This window comes from Macrobrachium nipponense, chromosome 5 (genome assembly GCF_015104395.2).
Source record: "Macrobrachium nipponense isolate FS-2020 chromosome 5, ASM1510439v2, whole genome shotgun sequence".
NCBI classification, from domain to species: domain Eukaryota; kingdom Metazoa; phylum Arthropoda; class Malacostraca; order Decapoda; family Palaemonidae; genus Macrobrachium; species Macrobrachium nipponense.
Window position 1 is genome coordinate 104118715 of NC_061107.1, and position 14913 is coordinate 104133627.

The 14913-nt window shown below is 37.6% G+C and overlaps 1 protein-coding gene across 7 annotated transcripts in view; it reads left to right on the forward strand.

The window, feature by feature from the left end:
- Positions 1–14913, forward strand: part of LOC135215565 (UDP-N-acetylhexosamine pyrophosphorylase-like) — a 173703-nt gene that overhangs the window by 109459 nt on the left and 49331 nt on the right. For 2 of the 7 annotated variants that reach the window (XM_064250415.1, XM_064250420.1), the window contains exon 1: positions 13960–14168. The exons of the other annotated variants lie outside the window; for them this stretch is intronic. The gene's annotated coding sequence lies outside the window, so the exon portion shown is untranslated. Of the gene's footprint in view, positions 1–13959; positions 14169–14913 lie in introns of those variants that run through there. 7 annotated transcript variants of the gene reach the window in all.

A 14913-nucleotide genomic window follows, 5' to 3' on the forward strand; every position in this document is an offset into this window, starting at 1 on the left:
TGATCTCATGTATGTACATATGTATGTATGATTATATGCATGTCTGATTTCATGTATGTACATATGTATGTATGATTACATGCATGTATGTATGTTTTGCGTGTGCTTGTTTAAATGCATTCTTTGAACAAGGTATTTCTAAAACTATATTCTTTTTATCGAGAGCTGCATTAACATAAAAATTGTGTTGTGGCAACCCTTGTTACAACCATGATATGAGAACACTTATTAAAAATGTATTGTAGCAACACTTGTGTGGATAGCATCGTAAAAAACACTTTTACAAAAATAAATATTGTAACAGCTTTTGTCTGGATAGCATTGTAAAAAAAAAAACTTTTTACACCTGCCCGATGTCGGTTCTCCCAAGAGTGGCACATTTTACAGTATTATGTGAGCCTGTGACTCAGTACTACCTCTCTCTCTCTCTCTCTCTCTCTCTCTCTCTCTCTCTCTCTCTCTCTCTCTCTCTCTCTCTCTCTCAGGAAGATTGAAACGAGGCCAGTAGAAGTGAGGAGGTTTTGGTGTCATGTCAGAAGCGTTTGCAAGTGTTCTTTCTGAAAGGTTTCACAGTTAGTGTTCTCTGTAGAGAGGCACCAAGTTCTGTATGTTTGAATTAAGGAAAATGTATGGAAGCCAATGAAAATCTAAATTTGCTTGGTGATATCTTCCATGTAATACTAAAGAGGGATTTGCTGATAATTGTTGTTCTACTATATGCAACCGTTTGTTTCGGGTGACAATTGTATTTCCTTGCATTAACATTGCATTAACATGAAACGAACTGCATTTTAAATCAGACCCAATGAAATAAGATAGTAGAAAAAAAAATGGTTTCACGCTCATGCATAACTGAAAAGACAGTAGGGAAGGCAAAAGAGTAGAAAACAGGTAACATAAAAGGAAAGGTGTTAAAATGAGGTCTAAGGGCTGAGGCTATGATGGAGTTGGCTCTCATTGTTCTTCGATTTTCATCTCTGTTTGCTCCAAGAGTATGATGACTGACTATTTAATTGGGTAACTTACCGATTACCGAACGCAGCCCTGGCCCTCCGCACATTCATTTATTTATTAATGCAGTCTATCAACCGGTGTAAGATGTCTCAAGGCCCTTAAAATACTCACACACACACGCGCGCGTGCACACATACACACACACACACACACACACACACACACACCTACATATATATATATATATATATATATGTATATATATATATATATATATATATATATATATATATGTATATATATATATGTAAACCGAAGGGGAATTTTTTAATGATAATAATTTCGTCTCTCGTGGGTTCGAACCATGGCCCAGCGGACAGAGAAAAAATCAGGACTTCAGTGACATTATCGATACGTCCAGATTTCTTCTCTGTCCGCTGGGCGGTGGTTCGAACCCACGAGAGGACGAAATTATTATCAACTGAAAAATTCCCCTTCGGTTTACATATATGAAATATATTAATTACGAGGTGAAGCGAATCAGATATTAAAGGACATTTATAGCTCGAATAAATTATATGAATCACGGTGATGTAATAATTATTCATATATTCATATATATATATGTAATTAAGTTGTTATATTATATATTATTAATATATATTACCCTTACTATTAAACTAATATATATATTATATATATATATATATATATAATAATTATTACATATTTAATATGCATGCATAGACACACACACACACACGTTAGCTAACTCATTCTCCTCGTTCGATCCCGTAGTGATATAAAAAGAGATAGGCATGTTCTTTTGCAAGCCATTTTATTTAAACTGTAAATTAGAGTGTTTAAGACTTAGATCTAGATAGGGTTGGTTGCACCCTCTTAAAACTCTCGCTAAGAAGCAAAAACATATATATATATATATCTAGTAGTTGTATATTTTTATATTTATATATATATTATATTAATATCTATATATATTTTTATATTTAGTATATATAATATATATTATATATATATAATATATATATCTATTATATATGAGAGTGTGTTTTTTAAGTAGCTGATTTAGTTGAATTATTTGTAATTAGTTTCCGCATGAAACCTCATGTACGACCAGCAGAATGTCATGATCTAAGCCATTTCCTCCTGAGTATAATGTCCCTTTGTGAAAAGGAAAGAAAATAGAAGAAAGAGTAAGGGAATTTTCAGGTATTTGTTAAAAAAAAACCAGATAAAACACCAACTAAATATGGAAACCCACGATGATTATATATATGTTTGTGTATATATGCATGTTTAATACACACACACAGACACACACACATATATATATATTTAATTATATATATATTATATATTATATACATTTATACATACTACTATATTAGGCTATATTATGATTCTCGTGCACAATCATTTCGAATGTAGTTCATGTCAGTGTTCAACGACTGTAACACTTTTTTTACCAGTGATTTTTCTTGATTGATAAACCATTATTTTAACTATAACCTACGCATTTGTAGGTTACTGTACATACCCACACAAGCGTGCAAATTCCCGAGGCACAAACATATCAATAAAGAAACCGCATCTGAGATGCCTTATATCTAAAGGCCACTCCTTGTCAAGGTGTCTGTCTGTGTGCCTTCATGTTCGCTTATGATGCACGTCTTTTGTTTCCTTTCGTGTTTCGTGACGTCACTGTGAACAGGTGTGACAACACTTGCGGTGACGCCGTTACTGGCTCAATCTGGTGGCATCATTGCGATTCTGGTGACGTCACCCGGATGCTTCTGCTCTGACTATGTGGCCAGATTATTGAGATTATCAGTGGTTATTGTGAGAGTTCTCTCTCTCATCCATGCGTACTTACACACAAAAACACACGTGTATATGTATGTATATATACATATAGATATCATATGGATACTTAAAGGAAACAAAGTTCCTCTGTAATTCGGGAACGTAGTTTTTTTTTTTTTTTGCTTCATACGAAGATAAAACGGCCAAGCCATTTGCCCTAAAGACAAGAGTATTGTTATAGAAAGAACAGCCATAATATATATATATATATATATATATATATATGATATATATATATATATATATATATATACATATATATATTATATATATATATATATATATATATATATATCTATATACATATATATGTATATATATACATATACACACACATAAATATATATATATATATATATACATATATATAATATATATATATATATATATATATATTGTGTGTGCACCACGAGCGCGAGTATGACCTATGCATATGTTACGCCTTTTCATACATTTAATCATATATTGATTAAATGTATGAAAAGAATATTGATTAGCATTTTAGCTTTACAGAATGATTTACTCCTTTCATGATACTGAATGATTTACTCCTTTCATGAAAATTGTATCTAAAATTGGTTGGTAGAACGAATGTAATGCTCACACATGTATGAAATATGTTGATATATGTGTGACGCTCTCCATCCTTCCTATAAATTTGACAGTTTGGATAACCGAGACATCCTTGTTGCATTAAATACCACTGGTATGCAACCCTGGAGCCAGACGGTTTAGCTGGTAGGGGTAGCATCGTCATCTCTGGAATATATTTGCTTAAGATTGGAAGACTATTTCATATAATGGGAAAACCGAGAGCTCAGAATTGTTTAAAGATTATTTAGTATTTTAAACACCTGATGAGTTGTCAGCGTCTCTATATTCACAAATTCTCTCTCTTTTTTTGTAATATTTACTTCTCGCCTTAGAAGGACCTGTATCTGATCTTCGTAAATATTATGGCGTTGTTTTTCTCCCTAGGATGGTGTTTACGTGATGCTTTCGTGCGTAGGCCTACTTCCAGTAGGCCTATAGGAAGAAGATTGGGGTGAAAGAGATAATGAAGGGAAGGTTGTTGAGTGAACAGGTCACCCTCCCCTCCTTCCATGCTGCGAAAGCGAGCCTCTCTTGCTTATGTTGTCCTAGTCTGAGATGCTTCGTAGTTACCAGAACGATACGTTGCGGTTCTTTCAGCCTTTCTCGCGTCTAATCTTGAGCATTTGTTGGTAGTCGATATATTTTCGATTTTTCTAGAAGCTTGTTGAATTGACCTTTGCACCGCATCCAAGTATAGTGATTTTGTTTTTTAATTCTTGTGTGTGAAGTCGTACAATGGTAATTCATAACGGTAGCTAGAGATGACAGGTACACTGATAGTAGCGCAGATATGAATCTCCCTGTGTTTTTCTCTTTCCCATCGCTTTTTTAATCAGAGTTCGTACGTGGCAGGCAGTGCCTTACCCAAGATGCTCACTGATAAGGCTCGAAGTAAGATTCCTCAGGTCTACGAGAATGAGACTCGTGTGATATCGGCCGCCACACCCTTGGCGAGGTCTTCTGAAGAAGGGTGTGAAAGATACGCCAAGGTCGTGGTGGCTTGGAGGTTGCTGTTGTTGTTGCTGCTGCTACTATTGGTGCTGCTGCTGTGATGTGCTGTGCTGTGCTGTGGTGATCATTTGTAGGGTGGGGCCATTTGAATGACGCGTTCTTGAAACAAGCAGGCTTACAGTCGATTTCAGCATTTTTTTTTTTTTTTTTTAAGTTTTACGTGGTCTCAGGTGCTATGTCTGAGGTTGCAGCAGATATATTCATTAAAGGATGTTTTGTCTTGCTCGCGGGATTTGGACATTATGACAGAAAGGCTTCTTAGAGAGAGAGAGAGAGAGAGAGAGAGAGAGAGAGAGAGAGAGAGAGAGAGAGAATTGGTTAAGCGTGTTCTAAGAAAACCACATGTGCCCATTGAATACTAAACGATTTTAGATTGATTACTATGAGCGCTAGTGAATGGGCAGGAACGGTAGTGATCAGCTTGTTTTTGTGAGTGTTTGTTTCATAAGTTCATCTTCGTGATACCAGTATAATGTTCTTTGTCATAACATAATGTTCTTCCCCATAGTGTAATGTTTTTCCTCAAAACATTAAGTTGATCTTCATAACATAGTGTTCTTCCTCGTAACATAATGTACCTCCTCTTGATGAAGTGTTCTTCTTCGTAACATTATGGTCTTCACCTTGATAAAGTGTTCTTCTTCATAACACAGCCTCCTGGAGATTCATAATCGTTCATATTCAGCTTGGCATTAAGTAACGGTGTTGTTAAGGCGATGCGGCCAATGTTCTTCGTGTTTGTATTCAAGTTTCTGCATACTTCTTTTATCTGTGCATATATTTTCCGCAACCGACCCAACTTCGAAGTTAGATCACTTATGTAAGAATATTGTAAGCCGTTCACATGTTATTATTGTCATTTCTTTCGCTTTCTTATTTCTTATTTCCAGTTCTGACATAAATGAATCACTTTGGTTTGGTCAGTCACGCGCGGTAAAACAGTTACTTATAGCTGATTAAATCAGTCGCCTCACGTCAACCATCTATGACATAACGTATAGTAGGTCATATCACTCACATCCTATAGATCTGTCACATGGAGCCTGACAATGGATCAGTTCTATCACATTTAATATATCCGTCACATCACTAATAAATACATACATAAGATAAAATTAGTTGCATACAATCGAGTCACAGGACAAATCTGGCAGGTCATTCTCCAGATAGAGCGCATCACATGCAGTTGATCAGTCATATTATCGTCTGACCAGATCAATCACAACAGCAGATTCGCATCACAAACAGTTTGAAATCCTTGTGAACGGGGTTTGTTGTGGCAAAGGTTTGAACTTGAGCAAGTGCGCCAATGGTCAGTCATTGTCGTCTATCGATTGAGAGAGACATTATCACCTGTCCCTATCCATCAACTCACGGCGTTTTGGTCTATGAATGTATTCATTTAATGATTCCCAGAATTAAGGAACTGCTCTGAGTGGCTACTAATGTAGGCTTATCGCTTGGATATTTATTTATTTATTTATTTATTTATTAGTACAACAGTTCAGACTGTGCAGGTGAGGGCGATTCTATTTTGTATTATCGCCCTCACCTACACGGCGATTCTCTCTTGTATACTATCGAGCGCCTAAATGGCGTGATCGGTATGGTATTGACCTGCCACCCCGGTGGCCGCGAGTTGGAGTCTCTGGCATTCCATTTAGGGGTCAGAGATGCGTATTTCTGGTGATAGAAGTTCACTCTCGACGTGGTTCGGAAGTCACGTAGAGCCGTTGGTCCGGTTGCTGAATGGCCACTGGTTCCATGCAACGTAAAAACACCGTTCAAACAAACAAAAACAATCTCTGGTACTATCAGCAATACAATTAACATGTTGGCTTTCGGACATCTTAGGCCTTGAATATGACGAAAAGAAAACTTGAGCCTGACGTCATGTGCATTTAGATATACACAGTCATTCCTTTGGAAGCTTGTGACTCTGTCAAAAGATATATCCTTGCGGGGACGGGTGTCCTTTACGCTCAGGCATCTATAATTTTGGATTTTTTTTTATCAGTATACTGGTCATTAATTGAATTTGTTGATTAAAATTCTAGAGTTGCTTTTTGAAATGTAACGGTCATGTGCTTAGAAAGTAAAGTAGTCTCTCTCTCTCTCTCTCTCTCTCTCTCTCTCTCTCTCTCTCTCTCTCTCTCTCTCTCTCATTTGTAGTACTTATTTCATCCAATAAACTAGAAAAGGGGGTTTGGGTGAGTATTCAATTACAATTGCATAATTCAAAATCTGTGTGTGTGTGTGCGCGCGCGCGCGCGTGCTCGGTAAATTTATTTAAACAGAGAAGATCCATTATATTCATAACAATGTGTGTTCTACTGTGGTCTGTGCCATGAACACAGTAGATATAGAAATATAGAAAGGGGGGGGGGGTGGACTTAGTGATATCTACATAGTTTGCCTGACGGGTCTTAAAATCTTGCGTGTGGTTGACCTCACGCTCAAAATGAGTGTTCTGCGACCTGGCCTGGCTTGAAATCAGGTGACCAGGTTTCAGGGAGCTCGTGCCCGGTCATTAACCTAATTTTGATATTCGTCTTGTAAGTGGTGGGGTGGTCATAGAGGTTTGCAAAACTCGGCTCGATCTGGATTCGTCCGTTCTATTTTTCTGCTCTGGAATCGTTGCGTTTATATTGAATGACTGAATTGGAGCATTTCAGAGACTCTCTCTCTCTCTCATCTCTCTCCTTCTCTCAAAACCTCCTCTCTCCCACTCTCTCTCTCGCTCCTCTCTCTCTTCTCTCTCTCTATCTCTCTCTCTCTCTCTCTCTCTCTATATAGATATATATATATATATATATATATATATATATATATCATACATACAATATATACACTGTATTTTATTTATATATGTATTTAAAAATATGTATATATAAGTATATATATTATATACGTATATAGACACTATATATATATATATATATATATATATATATATATATATATATATATATATATATATATATCATATATGTATGTAATAACACGGCACAAATATAAAGCCCAGCCCAATGCCCTCTTAACTTCTTTGCTCATTTTCGGAAACACTATAAGGCCTCGGGATCCAACTCCAAAGAAATATGAAAGAAATCATTACGTCGGGTAGCGTAACGAACCCTCGATACCATAACCACGACGAGGGCAACTATTACATTTACATAATGTATCTAGTAAAAGTGACCAGTAGATTCTACATTATATATATATATATATATATATATATATATATATTATATTTATATATATATATAGATATAGTATATATATATGTATGTACACACACACATACGGCCGTTGCATCTCAGATTCTCGTCATATATTTAAGGATGAGATCGTTAAACCTATTCCGTTTAATTCGCTGGTTTTCTACCCACTGAAATCTCCTAGCAACCCAGTACTCTATTTATCGCTTCGGTCAATAGACGCACACTGTGTGCGTATATATATCGCTTCGTTCCCTTGCTCGTCAGGGAGGTGTTTTAACCAGTAGAAACATATATGAATGTATGTATATATTATATATATACTAATATATATATATATATATATATCTATATATAATATATATATATATATAATTATATATATCTATAATAGCTTTGGTTACTGAACAGTCCTAACACCATTTTTAAGGGTATAAGGCTTGTATAATATCATGTTCTCTCTCTCTCTCTCTCTCTCTCTCTCTCTCTCTCTCTCTCTCTCTCTCTCTCTCTCTCTCTGTCAAAACACGGCAGCGGCGGAATAAGAGCGCAACGTAAAGACAAAGAAAAAGATCTTCTAAAACTCAGCCCGTCATCGCTATGCGGAAACAAGGTTATGGTCATAATTGTTGTAGAATTTCTTGTTCCTGGTTTACACGCGCCATGACATACTACAAAAAAGAAACGGAGGAAAAAAAAGGAGTTCGACCTTCCTGCCCACATTCTCTCTCTCTCTCTCTCTCTCTCTCTCTCTCTCTCTCTCTCTCCTTAGCCATAAACGAAACCTCCTTGGCACCCCTCAAATATGGTTATTGAAAGGTAAACGAAAAATAAATAAAATTATGAACAGACTCTTGAATTTGGAGATCTCGACATTCTTAGGTGCCTCTAAAATAATTTTTTTTCTTTATAAAATTTGAGCGATTTATAATTTAAAAGATGACCACCGCCCATTCAGAGTAATTATCGTGATAAACTTCTCAGTATCTGGGACGCTTAGTTCAGTTGATGAAAAATGGTTGGCTGAAACCCCTTTCACTCGCATCAGCTGAATGTTAACTTCGCAATATTTCGTCCTGAATCCGCCTCAGAATTGAATTCTGAGGAATTTTGGAAGCTCTTCGTCTTTATCTGTCAGAATTTTTTCTTCATACATTTACTGTCGTTAGTATGTCGCATCAGTGGCATTCTTCTTCTTCTTCTTCTTCTTCTTCTTCTTCTTCTTATTATTATTATTATTATTATTATTATATAAAAGGGTTATATTATTGCAAAGTGAAATTTACATAAGAAAAATTACAATTGTGTAGTTTTTAGTTTTTTTTTTTATATATTAGGGCGTGCACACTCCTTATACCCTTTTTATTGGGAGTGACGCCAGCAGTATATAGCCTTCCGATTCTTAGAAAGTCTGTAGGTATAAGGCTGCTAGCCTTATGTCTTTTTTTTTTTATCCTGGCTAAAACTGGTACCTTTTTATAGCTGGTACCTTTTCGTAGATGGGTAAAGAGAGACAGGCCAAGATCAATCAGGGGTCCTCGTAAACGCGAACCCTGAGCTCTCTAGTACTGGTATGCAATCACTCTTTGTTTTATTCGGAATCTGTGTCTTTCTAATCGAAGATGAACGTTAAACAATGGTGGGTCTGGTCATTACTTGGATGAATGACCAGTGATTTATGCCCTGCGTCTCTGGGGACACGTCAGCTCCCGTTACCATAACTGACATTCTCGTGTGTCATCAGGAGTTTGACTTGAGCAAAGGACTGCAAAGGGACTGGATTGCATTGTGCTTCGTCACTCCCCGGTAGACCATGTTTCGTTATCATTTCCGGAGGGTTATTTCAAGGAGGGCGTTGTCTTTGCCCTTATGGGGTAATTGCTCCCTGGGATGTGATGTTGGAACTCCTTTCCAAACATTGGATTGAAGGTTTCCAGTTCTTCTTTTTCATTATTACTGCCTACTTGCAACTTTCATAGAGCAAATTGACTTAGTTTTGTAGGGAGTTTTTCACCAAAATGTTCATTTTCTTGCTTGGCTGGAATACCCTTAAGCGAGGCACCTCCCTCGCTTTTCCTCCTGTGTGATGTCTTACCTTCATATCTTTCATGGCCTTTCAGTTAGTATTTTTCCTTCGAATTCGCTTTATTTTCCTTCGAATTCGCTTTATTTCTAATTCACGATCTAACTTCATCTTTTCGCGTCGTCATGTGCATTTGCCAAAAAAACTTCCAGTGATGAATAAAATGGTTTAGATTAAATAGACTCGTAATAGCAGAAGCAGCCACGAGCCATTCCTACAACCTCTATGCAAAGCGCAGAACAGATAGCTATTGGCTTATTGGCTCTGGCGATAAGATTTCTAGAGAGCAACAGCATATGGAGAGAGAGAGAGAGAGAGAGAGAGAGAGAGAGAGAGAGAGAGAGAGAGAGAGAGAGAACTCGCCTTCACTTTCTCGGTTAAGAAGGGCTGAAATTCGATAGGCGGCATAAGCTTCGGTACTATCACTTTCTACGAGTTACTAAGGAACTGTCAGGTGTCACGGTTTCAAGTCTGTGTGTGTGTGTGTGTGTGTGTGTGTGTGTGTGTGTGTGTGTGTGTGTGTGTGTGTGTGTGTGTAAGCTTTGCTTTTCCTTCTAGAATATAGTAAAGAAAAATATTCTGGATTTACAAAGACTTTCAAATTAGTTTCGTAGGTTTTCGTATTCGTACTTAGATATACTTTCTGTCTAGTACACTAGTTTCTCTGATGAAAGTTCTGAATAGTGTAGAACATCTATGAATGAGAGGTACACTCATCAAGGGCTATTTTGTCTTCCATTCTGTAGGTGAATATTGACCGATTTCGGCATTTATAAATTTTCATTATATAGATGTATATTTATATTTATAAGCATACAGTATACGTATATGTATAGAGATACATACGTATATATATTATACATACGTATATATATTATATATACATACATACATATATATACATTATATATATACATACATACATACGTATACTATTATACACACATACATACATGCATAAAATTTCTCTTGAAGAGTATTTTAACTTGCGGTTTATGTAAGCAGCGGCTGACTAAAGGACTTCAGAAAACCGCAGACTCCTTCCATGGAAAGTGAACTGCAAACATCTGATGCAGTGACTGTATAAATGAGGCGTCTCCCCCAATTAACAGAGATTCCCTCGAGTGCAAAGCAAATAAACACCTGAACGGTGATGCGGGTCCTTAATGATATCATTTGAGAATTTTGCTTGCTCTGGTTTATATTTGGTAATTAAAGCTGCGGAGTTGCTTACAAGCCTCGGTAATTTTCGCCCGCTAAATTTAAAAAAGGGAATTTAACCGCTTCCGGTAATACGCATATTAACGAACTGGAGCAGACATACATACATGCAAACATATATATATATATATATATATATATATATATATATATATATATATATATATATATATATATATAATGTTTGTGTAGGAAAGTATATATCTACGCCTGTATATTCATATAAGTTAAATTGACAGGTCTAGATTTAGTGAGCTTAAATTACCAACTTTGTATATATATATTAAGCGTATATGCATACACCCATAGGTTATATACTATATATATATATATTTAATATATATATATATCTATATATATATATATATATATATATATATATAATATAATAACCATTGTAGCAGTGGCGCGAGATTGTTATTCTTGTTGGAATTCACATGCTTGGGTGAGGTTGCCAGCCCAACGCCTTGTCTAATGTATAACCATTGTTCCTATGCGCCGATGGTGGCTTAACGCTCTTAGGAGGTCACCCATCCAACCGCTGAACATGTTCATGTTTTATTTTTTCTTTTTGTTTACCATTTTGTTGTATTTGCAAAAAGCATGGGGGAGCAGGGATAGGTGGCCATTGATGACTGTTAAGGAAACGTGATATCACGAACGATAGTTAAGGTTTAGAAGGTTACGACGGTGATAATGATGGTGACCACAGTGACGGTGATGAAGACTGTGATAATATTACTGATGATGACACCAATTGTGATAATATTACTGATGATGACAACATTGGTGATCATTGTAATGATGATGATGATGGCAGTGACGACGAATTGATCATGGCGACAGATCCCGCAATGACGATGAAGATGATGATAATTCTCGTGCTCTTGATGATGATGGTGGTAGTGATGTGATGTTATAGTTTTGATGCTTAGGTTGGTCGTGCCCTTGATGATGATGATGATGATGATGCTGGTTCTGCTCTTGATGATCATTATGATAGTTATAGTTATGACGATGATGGTGGTTATGCTCTTGATGATGATGATGACAGTAATGACCAACTGATCATGTCGTCAGTTCCTTCAGTGACAATGATGAGGATGATAGTGATGCTATAGTTTTGATGACGGTAGTATCCATGAGGAAGATGATGATGATGATGATGATGATGATGGCGCCGAGGCAGAGAGCCGAGGAGAGGCGGTGATTGTTGAAGCGAGTACTAGGCCAAGGCGGACACCTCCCTCCCCCCCCTCCCTCATTCCGTAACCCTCAAACCTGCTCCACTTGACTTCAGAATCTCCTCTGAAGTTAACCCACTAAGTAAAGGTTCACGGGTGAGGAAATACAGACCCCATGGATGGCTGCCTTTGGAAGAGGGGGGCTGGGGTGTGGAGGGACTCTGGGGCTTGTAGGAAACTTGAGGGGGGGGGGAGAGGCATGGAGAGGGTCTCTCTATTTTTGAAGCGGAGGAGAGGGAGGCAGCGGGCAGTTCTCGCAGCTTGCGGGGTGGAAAGTAGGGTTTTTAACTGGGCTTTGTTTCCTCTCACACTGACAATCGTGTATATTCCCCCCCCCCCCCCTTTCTTACCACTCCCCGTCCATTTACTCACCTCTTTTCTCTCCAATTATGCCTCATCATTTTATCGTTCCTCTTCTCACCCCTTTGGTTCATCTTTTCTTCTCATTTCCCTCCGTGTAATTCTCATTATCGTTTTTCTCATCCGCTGAGTCTCTCGAATTTCCTCATATTTCGGATCACAGAGGCTCTGTTGCAATTACCAAGTGCCTACTCTTGCGATGAATAATCTTACCTGCAATGTTGCAATTCCTCGCTCCAGATGAATGATAGACTTGACTTAATCACTTCTGGACTCAATTTGTATGGTTTTATGCAGGTACATGTAACCTTGGTTATTTATCGATGTTATTTATTGAATAATAGAAACAAGTGGATGAAGTTTAAAGTTGTGGTTTAGATTTTTCTGTCAGTTTGCTACTACGTATTTTTTCGGTTTTTTATATTCTGTATTTTTTGTCATTTTTTTTTTTTTTACCACGATTCTCTCTCAATTTAAAATGTAATCAACAGTTGTCTTGATTATCCTGGGGCATATATATACGCTGAATGTATAGCTATATAGAAATATATATATATATATATATATATATATATATATATATATACATATATATATATGTATATATATACATATATACATATACATTGCAGTGTCATTACCCAATTATTATTATTATTGTTATTGTTATTATTATTACTTCGTTTAAGCTTCTAGTTATACAGTATTTCTATCTCTTATACTTTTTAAGGATACGTTTGGTCCCGAACTAATTTTTTTCATAACTGATTACCTGCTCTCTAATACTATTACCAAATCTGTCCTCTGTTACATTAATTAATGTGCAGTTCGAATGACAGCTGACGAGCTGCGCGGGGGCGGTTTTCAATTTGGGGAATCTCCGCCTCGTCTCGAAGTGGTTTTCGGTCGTGATCTCCTGAGAGATGATGTCGTTGGCGACGGGGTGGAAGTAGGGGTCATTGGGTGGCGTATGCCACGGGTACTGTTTTCTTGGTCGATGTCGGTGTAGGGCAGGGGTGGGGGCTGGGGGGCGTCGGGGGACCTTGACAGGTCCTCGGGGTTGGCGGTTAAGTATACCTGTCAGAATCAGCTGGAGCCATGAGCGGTTGCCAATTAGCGTAAAGGGAAAAAGGAACGGAATCCTTCCTTCTGACCATCTTTCGGTGTAGCGACAGATGGTTTTTCTTTTGATATCACAGATGATGATGATAGATGGCCAGATCTTACTTGCTGCGACGCCACACGAGCACAGGACGTCTGACGTGATGGTGAAAAGTCGCCGAGTAAAAGTAAAAGAGCGGCGTCGGCATTCGCGGAGACTCGAGCTGCGCTCCAGCAGCGGTGGGAGGGAGTTGTTGTAAGCGACGTGTTCGGGCTCTTTCGGGGTCGGGGGTTTAGTCGTTTGTCAAAGGTGTTGTGGATAGGACGGGGCGCTCGTGGAGTTGGCAGGCTCTCTCCTGACTTGTTGAAACAAAACGGACTTGTAGGACTTTACATTGTACTTTCATCGACGGGAAATTATAAGTGCGTTGCCTCCTTCATTGCACCAGTGGCTCTCTTGAGTTCATCGTGTCGTTACTTCTTTGAGACGTCCAGGTAATGTTTTTTGAGTGGCCCGCCCAGTCAACTTTTACTCTTCTAAGAATTCACTTTTTGACTCGTCGTTTTCTCTGGGCGTTCTCAGGATTTCTTTATCCTTACGCTTTTCTTTCTCTCTTTTTTTTTTTTTATTGTGTCACGCAAGGGAAAATTGAAATGCTGTGTGACTAAGTTGTAAATTCCTGGAGGATTTCGTTGTGGTGCCCCACCAGTCTAGCCAAGGTTTTCTTGAGTGCAATGAACTAAATTATTAGTCTTAGTGGTATATTAGACCCCAACGTTTTGATCACCCTCCTGAAATTCCTGTCATTTTATTTAAAATGTTAATTATTTTTAGAGTGCCTGAATAACCAAATTTAAATTTTTCCGTTATGCTTGACTCCATATACTTTCCATAATGTTAAAAACAACCTGGCAACAACACTCGCATTTATGATGAATGAGTACGTCATATCTACATAGACTAGTTTGGTCTTGTTAAATCTGTCGTCTTCTTGCAACTTAAATGAGTAGCATTGCACTGAGAGTTCCATATCACCATATCATCGTAAGAGCTCCCGTGGTTCTTGGTGGATTGGGCAGCGGTTGTGTCTATCGGCTGCAGTGATTTTGGGAGATCAAGCGAACTTGATAGTTTCTCCAGTGGCTATTGGCAACCTCACGCGCAGCCTTGGAACTTGATTGCCCCTCAGTATTGTTAATTTTTGTGGGTGATTAATTATGTTGCCTTCATTCGTATATT